We start from the raw sequence: 16,861 nt of genomic DNA on the forward strand, positions 1-16,861 counted from the left end.
CATTTTCCTAACCATCAGAGTGTGGGTTTTCCAAAGTTAGGAGCAGCGGGAGAGGGGGGGGGGGGCAGGGGCAGATAAAAATTATTATCTTCTAAGGCTAAAAGTTTTAGGGCATGGGGGGAGAGAAAGGGGAAGAAAAGGGAAGAAGAAATCGATCTAAGGTTGGCGGTTTACTTTATAGCATATATTCCTTTCCTGTTAGTATGCTAACCTATCTTGCCTATACATTACACTGCCTTTTAAGTTGTCCACTTCCTATTCCCATATATATACCTAATGTTGACATTATAGTATCGTAGCACAGGTTCTTACCACTGCAATCTTTTCTGGTAGCTTGTGTTCAAGTACTTCCCCTTTTCCAACCTAATTTCTTGGTCGGTCCTGTTTGTTTAGTTATTCTTGTGTCAGTCTAGTCAAGAAAAAAGAGTATTTTAGGCCCCTACATTTATGGATCCTAAGATTTACTTTTTTTTGTTTATTTCCTTTTATGCATAACTTTTGTCAGTGCAGTTTGTTTCTTCCCTTATATGTTTCCACGCTCCCAATGTTGGTAGTTGTTGCCCCCAAATCGGTTCAGGAAATCCAATTTCTTCCTATCCCTGCTCGTATCTATATGTGATCCTTGTGATACTAGATAGTAAAGAAACCAACAAATTCAAATTAGCCCATCTCCGAGTAAACCCTATTGTTACACTATATTACATTGAACTCTGTACAAGTGTTGCCTCCTATCTGGACTCCCAGTTAGCTAGGCCAAGTACCTTAAGTATCAGAATGTTATTTATATGCTATCCCAAACAGAAATTGTTTTTTAATTAGCCATTTTGCGAGAATAGTCGGTATAGCCTAGAAATTGGGGTGTTCGTGTTTTATACATATTGCCCCAAGCATCTGATATTTCTGTATAACGCGCGGCATTAGATTTTCGCAGCACAGTTTGTCTTAATGATTACACATTCCGTAGTGCAACCACCGGCATACGGCCACATGTGTCATACATTCCGTTGTTTTTTTTAAAAAACTGTGTCATAGCTTAGCTTTTATATCCATGGCGCTGCCTACGATCCCAGCAAACTGGACTTTCCTGAAGTTCAAACCATAACAATAGGGCACTCGCATGTCAGTTCCCACAACGCTTTTCTCTTAAAGTATTACTAACTCGACAAAGCCCTTGCATATGTTGTAGTCACAAAAAAAGCATATCTTAGCAGGTAACTTCCCGCATATATTATTAACCTTAAGTTTCCCGAAGCCTTGCAGGGTACCGTTATTATGAATGGTGGGATACATCCCCCTAAGTTAAGCCCATTCAGTATAGCATTCGCATATCAGCTCCTGCAGTGTTTTTTCCATTTTCTTTAAGGATTACATATTCAACACAGCCCTCGTATATGCTGTGGCCACAATTAGAACATATCCCAAAAGTTTTCCTTATCGCATATACTTTAACCCTTCAGTATCCCAAAACCCGATAGAGGACAAATACTATCAAATGGGGGATCTGGACCTCCTCTATAAGGTCCACAAGCCCTGCTCAACTCCATATAATCCAGTAAGGGGAAGGTTCCCCTTAATTGTATACCATCGCCCTTCACCCGATCTCTCACCTGAATTTTTCGGCGTTGATGTTTTTACCGTACCGGCATGGCTGGTTCCAAGCTGGAATCGCCATTTCAGAAACCGCCTTATATTCGAAGTTGAAGGCCACCTATTGGGTAGCGATTCTAACCCCGGAAGTGTGTCTCTTTCCGATTTTGCCCGATCACGGGCGCCATATTTGAATGGGCAATAGCTATGTTAGTAACGTTTTAAAGATATATCTATATACACGAAGTTTAGCGCCATGTTTAATAAGGCATTGGATTATAGGAACATCGTATAAGTTAGTTAAGAGATTTTCAACTTGTATCTGGGGCGATCTGGTTCGCATTATCTCAAAACCGTGTAGCGGAAGATGCTGTAATGAGCTTCGACATGTGTTGACCAGTGTTGTACCCCGCCTAGTTGATCACATATTATGATGTTGTATTAGTAGGGAAATGTGCTATATGTCAGTTTATCCCTAAAGTTGTCACTATACAGTCGTTTCCTGCAGGTATAGCTAGATCATGCATACACCTCTCCACTGGCGCCATCTTGGAGTTGCATTTTTTGCTTGGCTGTCGTTAGGCAATATTATATAATTTCTTTTGTTTGGCTTATTGTAGTTTTTAAGAAATGTAACTAACCATTAACAAGGGCATCTAGGTTTCTTTTATAGTTATTGTAGTTTATGATAACCCCACATTATTTAAGAAAGGGCATATTGTATCCTATTGGTTGTTACCAATTTGGAAATATTCTCCATTTAAGCCCATATAATCAGTCATATTTTTTTTAGGAGGAGGAGAAGAAGCTCAATAGATATGGGCATCCTAGCTATGGAGGGGTATACTAATTCACTTAGCAGGATAGAGGGAGTATCTTTGTAAAAAGATAGTCCAAGGTACTCAGCTTGTAAGGAATGTGGGGGAGGAGTGAAGGGCGGGGGAGGGAAACAGATGGTAAAGGGTGACAGGTGGAGTAGATAACAAACTCATATAAGGGAATAGCCTAACATTCAGGGCTCGACAAATCTAAAAAATCTCACTTGACCTGCAGGTCGAGTGAGTAGACTTTTCTACTCGACCTAACAGCAATGCACTCGACCCACAATTGATCGCATTAATGGACTTTTTTCAAAACATTTGCAGCGCCAACAACCCAGGAAAACGTTGGCCACCCAAATAAACAGCAAATTTCATCCATTTACCTCCCTATGTGTGTATCAAAGTGCTGTGGGGAAGGTTTCTGCGAACATACATGGCAAAAAAATACCTTAACTTTAACATGTATACATATCAGGCTGGCACTTACTTGTAGTGAGGAAGCTGATGCTCAGACTGAGGCTAAGGTTTGCGTTCTTCAGATCGCTGCCTTCTGTCCTTCCCTTTGAAATAACTTTATGGCCAGAGTCAGTGCTTGTTCTTTCAAAATACAGCATTAGCGCTCCGTCAGCAGATGAATGTAGCTCAAAAAAGTGCCACGGGCCGGGTCAGGAGTCCATGGCTTGGCAGTTCGGGCTGGACTGTTCCAATGAGGCACAGGGGTCAGATTCAAGACTAATTTCCATAGCCAGTCCTGAACTCGGGTGGGGAACAGTGAGCTAAAGAACGATGATGGATTCAACCCAGGTCTGTGACTGGGAGTCAGTGTCTCGAAAGGAGACAAACAGCTCCATGGCAAATTGTGAGAAGTTTTATTTAATAAATTGGTCAAGACTGATTTGCATAGCCAGTCCTGAACTGGGGTGGCGAACAGTGAACTAAAGAACGATGATGGATTCAACACAGGTCTGTGACTGGGAGTCAGTGTCTCGAAAGGAGACAAACAGCTCCATGGCAAATTGTCAGAAGTTTTATTTAATAAATTGGTCAAGACTGATTTGCATAGCCAGTCGCCTGAACTGGGGTGGCGAACAGTGAACTAAAGAACGATGATGGATTCAACACAGGTCTGTGACTGGGAGTCAGTGTCTCGAAAGGAGACAAACAGCTCCATGGCAAATTGTCAGAAGTTTTATTTAATAAATTGGTCAAGACTGATTTGCATAGCCAGTCGCCTGAACTGGGGTGGCGAACAGTGAACTAAAGAACGATGATGGATTCAACACAGGTCTGTGACTGGGAGTCAGTGTCTCGAAAGGAGACAAACAGCTGCCACCATGGCAAATTGTCAGAAGTATTCAGACACCACAGTGAATGGTAAAACACAAAAATGCACAGTTGTTAAGGAAAATGGTGCTGATTTGAACAGAGTAGCATTAAACTGAGTCGCTATCTTCTGAGTCAGTAGCAACACTAGTGTTGTTTTGACAAGGATGTTTGTGGCCCATAATATGTCTTGTTCCTGGATTTGCTGAAAGCCAATGCAAAACGGCTGGGTTTGGATCAAAAGTGTCTAACTCCGGCCCATCTACTTGGATTCACATTAAAGCAGACATGGTGTCACTTTTAAGGGACGTACGGAGCTCATTTTTTATTCGGTTCTTGCTGCTAAACCCCCGTTCACATATTGCTGTTGTTGGACTGATGGAAAGCATGATTTCTAAAATTGGAATGACATGTTTAACTTCTTCTGGGCGTTTTTTCAATAGCTGAGTGAAGAGGGATACAGGCTGCAACAACCTCCGATGAAAGACGTACAGTTTAAAATCTAGCCACTCTCCAGGGGCAGACTGAATTTCTTCATCAGTAAGTACCTTTTTGTAGTACTGTACAAGGTCCTCAAATTCTTGATCCCCAAAAACTCTAATCTTTTCAACAGAGTCTGGCCACAAAGTAAAATCAAAAATGTTAAACAAAGAATGCGGCTTGCCTGAGATGTGCTTCAGAAAGCGGTCACTCATAAATGAAAGAGCCTTCTCTATTAACTCAATAGTGTCTTCCTTGACACTAGTTTCATTAGAGCTGCCTTTTCTAGCAGGCTTTGCCTGTGTTAGTAATGGGACCCCTGCGAAATTTCCATCTTTAAAAAGCAATTGAAATTGTGTTAGTGCTTTTCCTGGCTTTGTTTTCAGCAGTATTAGCTTCTGTTGAAGCACCTCGATTCTTCTTGCAACTTCAGAAATAAGAGTATCTTCTTGTTGAAATGCCTTAGACACTTGCTGAAGCAGCTCTGTGAAGTCTATCATGAAGTGCAAGAAATAAAGAAACTTCTCCGATTTCATGTCATGAAGCAATCCTTTGGCTTTGTTTGAATATTCATCAGTACCAGTAGCAAGGTGCTCAAGATGAAGTACTGTAGCTTCCCAGTTTGTCTTAAGCGCTGTTACTGCCCTGTGCTGACTTGCTACCCATCTGATTTGCTGCAAGCCACCAAAATGTTGTAACTGCTCTTCCAGATTATCAGCTATCTCTTTAAGTTCCCTTCTCCGCTTAGGTGAATAATAATATAGTTTGAAACATCCTTTGAGCACCTCTTCAAATTTGGATATGTATGAACTCTTTTTTTTAACATCACACACAGCAAGCTCTAGGTTGTGAGCTGCACAGTGCACAACTGCAATGTGATTGCAATTGTCCCATCCTTGATGCTTGGAGACTTCGTCCAGTAGCTGCTTCACAGCACCAGATTTAGTACCGAGGTTCACAGCAGCTCCATCTGTATTCAGACCAATGCATTTCTGGCTCAGAATATCCAGAGATATGCCCATGCTTTCCAGGCCAACCATAATAGCATTTTTCACTCCGGACGCAGTGGAGTTTTTCATGCTGACAATGTCACACAGATGGGTAACAAGGGTGCCTTCACAAACGAATCGTACATAAATAAGTTCCTGTTCCTGAATTCCTTTGTCAGTTGACCCATCTGACAGAACACTGATGAACCTAGCATTTTCTATTTGGGATCGAATTGACATTTTTAGGGTCTCGGAAATTGCTATTGCAAAGTTACGGCATGCATGATCAGTCATATAATTTTCAAAATTCCACTCAGGATTGTTCTTTTTCTGCAGTGAGCAGAGTTTTGGAAACTTAATAAAAGCCTCACCTTGTTTTGCAATATAATAGGCTGTAGTAAATAAAATGTTTAAGTGCCGGATATTTTTTTCATGCATTTTTGTGATCGATTTGGCTATGCAGGTCTCCTGTGGCTTTTGAATTGCAGCTTCATGTAATATGCATTTTTCATGCAATTTGCTCTTGTGGTGCCATTCCACCGTCTCCCTTTTGAATTTTTCTGTCACACCAACAAATAGGGAAGACTTAGTATCTGCAAGATGAGGAAATTTCCTGCAAACTCCACAATACAAAACTTGAGATTTTTTAAAACTGGGCTCAACTAGGTCAGCAGCAGCTCCACTACTTTCCTGTTCTTCAATCACTGCCCACTTGAAATCTTCAAGCCATTTCTGTTGTACAACTCTCTGTCTTTTTTTTTGATCATACTCCCTTTGCTTTTGGTGGATTTCTTCTAATCTCCTTTTTCCAACTGCTGAACTCTCTCCTGCATTATTCATTGGAGTTTTAGCTCCAGTGGTTTTTCCGGCCAACCACAACCTGATGTCTGCCATTGCAGCTGCACTCTCTGCCTGTTGTCTGCCTTGTCCTCACTAGTTAGCCAGCACTGACTCACTGCTTCTGTCCGCTTTGAGCTAGAATCAAAAACAACAACTCACTGTAACTAATTTAAAAATTTACCATGAAGTTTGTACAAACTACAGTACTGGCTTATAACATTTGCTTTCAATAATTAATAAAATATATGATGGTTCCAATATAAATTTGTAACTGCATCAGATCTGTAACTCAGTGTGGCACTCTCAGGTTCGCACAAATGCACCCAAATTTGGAAACGCGCTCTAATGGTACTGAACGATGTGCAACACCAGTGCAGCTTCTGAAATAACTCACTATTGAGACTAGTCTGCTCTTGAGTATTGCGGGTTCTAATATGGGGGAGGCTTATACCTGGTCAGTAAAACTAAAAGGTCTGCCTGACGCTTCCCCCTCCCAAAGCCTAACTCTGGGCCTAAACTACTTTTTGGGGGGAAACTGGGTGGTAATTAGTCAAGTGGTCACACAATCTGCACAATCCGCACCTTAGGTGGTAGTCACACTGTCTTGCAAGCAAAATCAAGCAATGAAGGTGAGGAAACATACAAATAAACTACACAACATAGTAAACCTGTTCTAATGCAACTTGCAGCAGTATAAACTCTGGGAAGACATTTAATTTCCATTACCTTCAGATAATAACTGACAGAAGTTCGGACGTTTATAAAAGTGCAACCTATGGTGCAACACAGCCAAATCAAACTCTCCACATTGCGCTTCATCTGGGAAAAGGCAAGCAAACCTTTTTTAAACAGTGAGTTTATATGGGCACAGTACAGACAGTCTGACCTGTAAACAAATTTGCACATAACGCTTTACAGATTCATTACAACATGGACATTCATTTTCAACTCACAATGCACAATAAAATATATTGAATCTTAGACCAAAGGAAAAAATTCAGTGCAGCGTAATAAATTGTAAGTAGTTGCATCGCACAAAACACAAATCACTTCTTGGATCATCACACAAATCACTGGTACCCATGACTGTTATCAACCTTGGAGGGAGAAAGGCAAAGACTACCCTGCATCAGCAGCAGGAAGAATGTGTGCACAAGTGCGCGAATACATACGCACACACACAAAAACACACACCGCTAGGGCTTGGCACACCAAGCAATATTACCAACTGAAAATGCAGGTACACAAAGGTCCCACACCAAAAGCGAATGCAACTCTCAACACAATACCAAACAGACATTCTCGAACTGGCCGGTCACAAAAGAACACTAGCAATGTGATAAAAGCAAAATAGTTGAAGGAGACAGTCATCACAACATCACTTAGATTAAATCTTGCTGTGCTGGGCAGACTAGAATAAGCAAATATGTGTCTCCCTACACCTCACCCCTAGAGCTACCACAGAATAACACCTCATTCAACTGTCCTATTTTTTCTCCCCGGAGATCTGTACCCCCAGTGGTGGAGTTCTATAGATCTTAGCAGAAAAAGCGCCAGGATAAGAGGAAAGAAAACTATAAGCATTTGCAATGCAATAGGTCTCGCATTAACGCGCGTTAGAGCTATAATTGACATTGCAAATAACAATGGTGCCTTTTATTTTTGTTTTTAAAATATAAAAGGCAGTGTCGTTTACAATGCCAATAGCTTAAACTTGCTTAAATGCGAGACCTATTACATGCAAATGCTTTACAGCACCTAGTCTTTATTACTACCCAAAGAAGCAGTTTTTAGCAATCCTAGCAACCAACCAAAGACCGAGAAAAAAACAGTAAGGTTCTGACTAGTTCGGCCTTGCTGTCCCCCGCCCATGAACCTTCTTGATGGGGACTCGTAGGCTAAATTAAAATTGCAGGTTACACAAGGCTCTCTCTACAGCAAAAGCAGTAGCCCACTGAGCTGTTTGCATAAAATACAAACCGATGCACTGTATTACACTTTGAGTTTAGCAGACAGGATGCTATTTTAAGATGAACTGGTGACTAAGCTACAACACGTGGTCCGGATCTTCACAGGAAGTGCCACTGTGAACTTGGTTACTGGACTATTACTACTTGTTTAGTGCCTTATACCCAAGAGTATCCAGGGCTGAGGCACTGGGCAGCAATCTCTCTCTCTCCTCCGAAACCCTCTGCTCTGGACAGGAATACAGCAAGGACAGGGCCAGCGAAAATAACCAGACTTAACCCTCTGTGTGCCACATCCTTGGCAAAGACATTCTCATTTGCATCCATCCACCCCTGATGACATCAAACCTGGCTGCCAGTGAGTACAGTAGTTATGGGTCTTTATGGCAGCACAGAGACGGCGCCCGTTCCCACCCCGTCCACATTGAACGGCTTAGTTAGCTATTCTGGAAGGTCAGTACTCCCATCATTACATTTTAGAGAAACGAGCATTATTAAAGTAAGAAATGAACATTAATACAGCCCTGTGTCCTTAAAGCAAATGTCTTCCAGTTTCTATTGGTACCTCTGTGTTCCCTTTCCCTTTCACCAGCAGCAGAGTAGGTTGGGCAGTGTTTTAAGCAAAGCACAGGCACTTGCGGACTCTCCAGCCAAATTAAGCACTTATGAATTCTGTTCAGCCAACCAGAATTTGACAAGGTCCTGACATTAAAAGCAATCCTAGGTCACACTACAGACAACTCCCGGTTTATGTTCAGAGTTTTTGCATTGGCTGTCATGCGAACCGGAAGTGCTGAAACGAGGAGACAAATGCCATTCTTAAAATATTTAAACAAAAAAACGGACTTTGGACTTTGAACTAAATTTACGGGCTGTCCTAAAGTAGCAGCAGGCAGGTGGCACACTTCATTGGGCAAGAGGAAAAGAAGTGGCGGACAGGTTGTTGGTCACCTTAATTGTGCAGGAAGAAAAGATTTGAGTCACCAGTATGTGTCTGTCTTCATCTTAATAACAAATACAGATTACCAAATCATTCAAGCAATGAAGATGACAGGAAACACATATCGTAAATTACACCCATTGAGCAATGACAAACTCGGATCTAAGACTGCGGCGACTGCTCATATGAAACTCAGAATGATCAGGAAATTACTACCATATCTACCGGACACTGCTGGGAGAACTCTGGTCAGCTCACTAGTCCTGTCCGCACTGGACTATTGTAATGCTCTATTCCTAAATGCACAATCCCGGGTGACTAACAAGATGCAGTCCATTCAAAATGCTGCCGCCCGGATGCTGGCGGGACTTCCCAAGTTTGCATCGGTCTCAAACACCATCAGGGAACTTCACTGGCTTCCGATACGTAGCCGTATAAAATTTAAATCATTGTGTATTCTTTACAAGGCACTCAATAACCAAGGCCCCTACTTCCTCAAACATAATCTTCATCACTATACCCCAACCCGTTCCCTTCGCTCCTCTCACCACAATCACCTAGTAGTGCCTCGTACCAGAACAGTCACTTGGGGTGACAGGCGCTTTCTGGTTGCCGCCCCCAAACTCTGGAACACCCTTCCTCTACACATTAGGACCAGCCCTTCCCTGTTCATATTTCGCAAACAACTCAAGACTTGGTTATTTGACCAATAGCTCCACTTTTTGTTAGGTCTTCTAAAATACTGATCCATCCCTTACGCCAGCGCCGAGACGCCTACGGGTATTCGCCGCGCTTAATAAATGTTAAAATAATAATAATAATAATAATAATAATAATAAAAGATGAAACTGCTGCACAGAACTAGAAATGGAAGGGCACTAACCAAGCATCCAATAACTCACAGCGGTCCTCATGAATACATTTGCGATTTGAATCAGATTAGTGAATCAACTCAGCCCACCCTGCAGCGGCACCATGATGATAAGTTTTCCCAACTCTGCAGTTTAAAGAAACCGATGTGTAACAGTACACGGCTAAGCCTGAAACGCTGTTGAAAAAGGAAAACGTAGACTCGGAGGCTGACCTGTGAAGGTGAGACATGACGGAGCCTCGTGTAATGAAAAGAAATTTAAAACTGACTCACCTCTGCCAAATCGCCCTGCACTTTGTCCCTGAGTCCCGACTCCACCGAGGAGAGCGCGTGTGGTGGCGTGCTATGTCACTGCTGCACTTTAAGCAGCACAGCGCGGGGGCAGGCCAGGGCTGTCATTGGTAGCGCTTTCGCGCGCTACAAGATTGACGGCCCTGGCCTCCAAACAATAGGCAGTGTGTGCATGATGCCCCCTAAAGACTTTCACTGCGCACCGCACCACCTGCACTCCGCCTATCGTGCGTGCGTGCATGAACATGCTGCCCCCTAAAGCCTTTCATCGCGCACCGCACCGCAATGCTGCCACCTAGAGCCTTCCACATGCTACTGCACCTACCAGATAGCACTCGCCAGGCCGGTCAAGTAGGCCTTGAAACTGACTCGACCTGAACAGAATTCACTCGCATTTGCGAGCGGGCGAGTACATTTGTCGAGCCCTGAACATGCCTAGGTAACGCTCATATTCAGTATCTGTCCATTTTCATGGAACAACCTTATTGACACATCTGAATATCCCTTACATGACAAGCTCTTCAAAAATTATGCAGATATCAAATATCTTATATTTCCATTATTACAAATACAGATCACTATGAGCTATGACAAAAAATGGTGCATTTCATCATCCAAGTTCATACCGTATTTTATACACTGTAATTTGCATATCCATCTTGCCTCCTGCTGTCTAACTAGTAACTCTTGATTCCCTCCTCTTGTAAGTGGTTGTATCTGCTCCAACCCATGAAACCAAAAGTCTGGTTTCCCACCATGTTTCTCCCAAAAATGTTTTGTATGAGCATATCTGTCATCTTTGTTCAAGATGGCTCTCCTATGTTCCTGAATTCTTACCCTCAAGCTGCGTTTGGAGCTGCCTACGTAGATTAAGCCGCAGTTACAGCCCAAGATATACACCACAAAGGTGGTAGCACAGTTTATGAAGGATAAGATCTCAAAGTTTTGTGAACCATTAAATGCAAACTGCTTGGTTTTGTCACGACCATATTCACAAATATTGCAGTCCCTGCATATAAAGAAACCCTTCGGTTTCTGTGACAACCAATTTGCGCCATTGTCTTTATTGGGTTTTAGATAGCTAGGGCATAATTCATTGCGTAGGGTCCTGCCTCTACGATATGTTACTGATGGATTGGTTTTTACATGTGACTGCAATCCTGGGACCTCCTTCAGGAGGTGCCAGTTGTTTTTTTAGAATTTTGAATATACTGCTGTTGTGTCTAGTATATTTTGTTACAAATCTAACATCTGTGCTTGTTTTTATTTTTTTACGTGACTTGAATGTGAGGGTTTCGTTTCTGTGGATTTTGCGTGTCCTACTCTCTGCTTTGTTGTGTATTTCCTCTTTGGAGAAAGTGTGTTCTTCAAATTTTTAAAAAATGTACTGTGAAATGGGAAATGCGCATAGAACCTATGACACAGGAAATTGATGTTAGTCTTTAATTTATTTGTATTTTCAGCCCTGAAGAAACTCCCTGGTATGGAGTGAAACACGTTGGCTGACCTCGTTGTATACTATTTGATGATCTGTATTTTAAGAATGGATAAAGATTAATAAAGAACTTTTCTACTTACCATTTTTTTGGACTTCTATTTGATGCGCCCCCATGAACATTGAACAAACCACTGATGACATCCTGCTTCAGAAGTTAAGAATTATGCCATAATTTTTACAGAATTATGGCACTTGGTACGTTCCTGGACCATAGGATTACAGACTATTACCTAATTCATTGCTCATAGGACAAATACTGGTTGGCGGCCCTTACAAATCTTATTTTCTCCCTTGATTCAATTGCCAGTAGAAGAACAACAGCATGTCACATTCTTCATGACCCTTGAGACAAAGGGAAACAAGTGAAGAGGACTGCTAGAGGTAAGAAATGGCACACCAGGGGATGTGACTACTCCTACTAGTGTGTCCAAATTTATGTGAAAATTGGACTGTAAAGTGGGTGATGTGTCCGATTTTTTGAAAGTTTTATTGAGGGCACTTTCTTTCAGGAAGGCTTTCTCAGGAGGGGACCAAGAAATTAGGAAAAATACAGCAACATATGTTTTTGTTTTCGGGGGGGGGGGAGGGGGGGTAATAGGAAAAAGTGCTGCAGAAAAAAGGCATCTGTTTTTTCCCTGTAAATGATATCAACAAAGGGTTTGTTGTTCTAAAATCACTATCTTCCCAACTTTCAGGTACAGGAAAAACCTCTGTCAGATAATCAAAATGGTCTACACAGTTTTTGCATTTTTTGTGATTTCAACCTTTTTCCAGTTAGTGGTTGAAATGTGAGAAAAACTAATAATAGATTCCAGTAACCTAAACATTTGGAATTTAGCAAGGAGTCATTTGTGTTGATGCTCAAAGATTTTCCAAAAGAAAGGAACAGTTAAAATAAGAGAATGTTGAAATGTAGTTGAAAAAACACAACCATTTGTGCCTACATTTTCACTTGTGTAACTTCTTCTAACTATAGTAGATTTTGTAAAGCAATATACTGTTAGGTCTGCAGGATGCTTCTGGTTGTGGGGATATATCAGGCTTGTAGGTTCACCAAGAACCCAAGATACCCAGAGCCAATAACTGAGTTGTACCTTGCAACAATTTTTCATTGTGTCCCAGATATACAGTATTTCATTTGGTAAAATATAAACAGTAGAAAATAGGTATCAAGGAAACCTATGTGTATCTGAAATAGGAACAAGATATGGAGTTTAGAAGCAGTGGTTATTTGTGCATCTCTGGATTTGTGAGTAACCATATTAGCATGTGAATTTGAGAGTATTGTACAAAATGACTTCTTTTTTACACACTGTCTTACATTTGGAAGGCAGAAGTACATAGAAGGACAAACTGCAATAACATGTGTTCTACTATTCCATATTCCCATAAGTCTCCCAATATAAATGATACCTCACTTGTGTGGGTAGGCCTTGTGTCTGCGACATGAAATGGACAAAAACGCAACATGGACACATCACATTTTTCCAGTGAAAACAACATTTTTTTACAATGTGCCTAGCTGTGGATTTTGGGCCCTAGATCAGCCGAAACCTATGGAGGCCTAGGAAACCTGTATATTTTAGAAAACAAGACACCCAGGGAAATCCAAGATGGGCTGACTTGTGCCACTCTCACCAGGTTCCCACGCAAAACGACAACTTTTTTTTTTTTATAAAACACATTTTCATCATATTTATGTGATGGAAAGCTCTAGAATCTGCAGGGAGAAACAAACTTCCATCCACGAAGCATTTCCCAAGTCTTCAGATAAAAATGGTACCTCACTTATGTGGGTAGGCCTAGTGCCCATGACAGGAAACCGCCCAAAATCCAACGTGGACACATCACATTTTTCCAGTGATCTCTGACCCATTTTTTACATTGTGCCTCGCTGTAGATTTTGGGCCCTAGCTCAGCTCTCACCTAGGAAAATCTAACAAATCTGTAAATTTTTTTAAACTAAACACCCAGGGGAATCTAGGATTGGGTGACATGTGTGGCTCTCATCAGGTTATGTTACCCAGAATGACTTATAAAGCTCAAACTTTGTCCAGAAAAAAACCATTTTCTTCACATTTCTGATATGAAGCCACAAACTTCCACCCACCGAGGATTTCCCCAAGTCTTCCGATAACAATGGTACCTCACTTGTGTGGGTAGGCCTAGTGCCCACGACAGGAAATGGACCAAAATTCAACATGGACTCATCACATTTTTCCAGTGATCACAGACCCATTTTTTACATTGCGCCTCAGCCCTCGCCTAGGGAAACTTAGCAAACCAGTACATTTTTAAAAACTAAACACACAGGGGAATCTAGGATTGGGTGACTTGTGTGGCTCTTACCAGGTTATGTTACCCAGAATCCCTTGCAAAACTCAAATTTTGTAAAATAAAACCACATTTTCCTCCAACTTCTGTGATGGGCCATTTCCTGTCGCGGGCACTAGGCCTACCCACACAAGTGAGGTACCATTGTTATCGGCAGACTTGGGGAAATCCTGGGTAGGTGGAAGTTTGTGGCTCCCCACAGATTCCAGAAGTTTCCATCACAGAAATATGAGGAAAATGGGGGGTTTCTGGACAAAGTTTGAGCTTTCCAAGGTGTTCTGGGTAACATAACCTGATGAGAGCAACACAAGTCTCCCAATCCTAGATTCCCCAGGGTGTTTAGTTTTTAAAAAAATGTACAGATGTGCTAGGTTTTCCTAGGCGAGAGTTTAGCTAGGGCCCAATATCTACAGCGAGGCACAATGTAAAAAATTGGTGAGTGATCACTGGAAAAATTTGATGTGTTCACGTTGCGGTTTGGGCTGTTTCCCTGTCATGGGCACTAGGACTACCCACACAAGTGAGGACTACCTACACAAGTGACGTATCATTTTTATCGACAGACTTGGGAAATGCTTGGTGGGTGGATGTTTATGGCTCCCCACAGAATCCAGAACTTTCCATCACAGAAATATGAGGAAAATGTGTTTTTTTCTTTTATAAACTTTGAGTTTTGCAAGGGATTCTGGGAAACAGACCCTGATGAGAGTCGCCCAAGTCACCGCATCCTGGATTTCCCTGGGTGTCTAGTTTTCCAAAATATACCGGTTTGATAGGCTTTCTTTGTGTCGGCTGATCTAGGGCCCAAAATCCACAGCTAGGCACATTGTAAAAAAAGGTTCAGTTTTCACTGGAAAAATGTGATGTGTCCATGATGGTAATATCACCAGATCGTTTACTTCCCTCAAGACAGCTTGTATCGGTAGAAGGATAAACAAGAAGCAATAGAACTCTCTCTAGTGGGAACTGCTCATAGGCAAATGCAGGGATAGACTCTTGACCTTGAATGCAACAGATGTTGAGTCCTATGATCCCATGAAGGGTAACCTCAATGAGGGCTGTGTACTCACCACTGAAGAATATAGAATCAACTTCAGGGAGACTTGAAAATCCCAGAGTCAGCCCTGGGTTGATTTTGTAGACTTTTCAGTTAAGACGCTGGGTAGCTGGTTGAAAGGTAACAGTGTGTATCACTATGATAGGCTTTACAATTTAATTATGGAAGAGCATCTGCCGAGTAATTATTATCAAGAAAAATTACATTAGTTCCTAGTAGTCCTAGGTTTACACTTTCTCCTCAAGAGTTGGGGAAGAAGACAGACCACTGTGTCAAAACAAGGGTGGCCAAAACTACTACTTGTGGGGGTGAACAAAATAAAGAGGCCAAAAAGACTCCTCCAGGGAAAGACAGTGACTAAAAAGATAAAAAAATAAAATTAGTCTACTAAAGGGCTCCAAAACCCTGTACAGGAGGGTGAGCCCAAAAATGATACACAGTCTAAGGGTGGGTACCAGGGTAAGAATTGGGATCCTAAGAAGGAGTGGTGCTTTAATTGCACGGCCAATGGGCACCTCACTAAGGACCCTAGCTACAGAGGAAAGAGTTCCACTAGGTCACCTGCAGCAACTGCAATGGTAAGTCTCCAGATGGGGTCCCAGGTGAACCTTGACCATAGCAGCGAGCCACTGAGGTAGCTTTAGTCTCAGAGGGTGGAGTGGATGTAGCTGCCCTGTCTGTCTGGGTAATTAACATGGAAAAATACAAACAACAGCCTCATATAAATTGTAAGATGTGAATCCAGCCACTCACCTGAAATCCATGTCTGTCTGCAGGAACGATGCTTGTTCCTCAACCCCCCTGGAACACCTCTCAGTGCTGCTGACTAAAACAGAAGCCCTGGCAGATGTCCAAAGAGGGAAGGGGAATCTGGGAAGAGACAAGAAGAAAGGGAGGCTGCTATGCCTTGCGTGTTCACCAAGAAATAAGGATGCCGTCTGGACCTGCCAGGTTCTGTAACGTTAACACGGCCAAACACTCATGCGTTCCTAAAATACACAAAAAACATGTAAGCGCAGGATGCCCTAAATCCCTAAAGGTAACTGCAATACTGCACATTAAATTCTAACATTCAAAATTACCTTTCTTGGTATTCTGACGCTTCAAACAAGTTGTCTCTTAAAAAATGCCAATATGAAATAGGGTTTCTTTTCTATAAACATAAAGCAGAATTTACATAAGACTTTGCTTTTCTAGATCATGAAAATTCACTTAGCAATGTTAATGTATTGTAATTTGCAATAATCTCACCTTAATATGAACCAATCTTTTCTTGTCCTTCAAACTCAAAATGAAACGCTTCTAAAATAGCCTCAAGCGCCTGTTATAAATCATTAAATGTGTCCCTGATCACTCAAAAAATATACATGAATCTAGCATTAAAAATACACACAATGCCAGACATAATTGCATACATGCTGCTAAAATGCATGCGACAAGCATGACAGGAAGAATTATTTGCTCTATTGTTACAAGAATTACCAGCACTGAACATAAGTCCAAAGTGTAGCAGCACAATTAGGCAATGTCACAGTCAACAACCAATTAGAGAACAAATTCTTTCCATAAGCCTCCAAAATCAAGTTAAAGTTTTTTAGTACAATGTTCAAACAATTAAAGTGCAAATACTTTTCCTAAGCCTTCAAAAGCAAGTTAAAAGATTTTCAGAACAATGTTCACCCAAGCGGAAAGAGCTACGTGGATTAAGGTGATTAGAATCACTTATCTTGACGGCAGGCGTAGTCCAAACTTCCTGGAAAGTCCTTTGATGTCAGTTTGAGCTGGCTCGAAGACAGAGAGGTGATCAGCTGGCAAAGCTCTGCAGGGAAAATCCTTTTCAGATGACGAAGAGCTGGGAAATCC

General features: G+C 41.7%; 1 pseudogene; it reads right to left on the reverse strand.

Annotated features, from left to right (window-relative positions):
• Positions 1–4,586: 4,586 nt before the first annotated feature.
• On the reverse strand, positions 4,587–6,152 carry LOC147708491 (zinc finger protein 862-like; annotated as a pseudogene).
• Positions 6,153–16,861: the final 10,709 nt, after the last annotated feature.

Source organism: Lissotriton vulgaris, chromosome 6, assembly GCF_964263255.1.
Source record: "Lissotriton vulgaris chromosome 6, aLisVul1.2, whole genome shotgun sequence".
Classification (NCBI taxonomy): Eukaryota; Metazoa; Chordata; class Amphibia; order Caudata; family Salamandridae; genus Lissotriton; species Lissotriton vulgaris.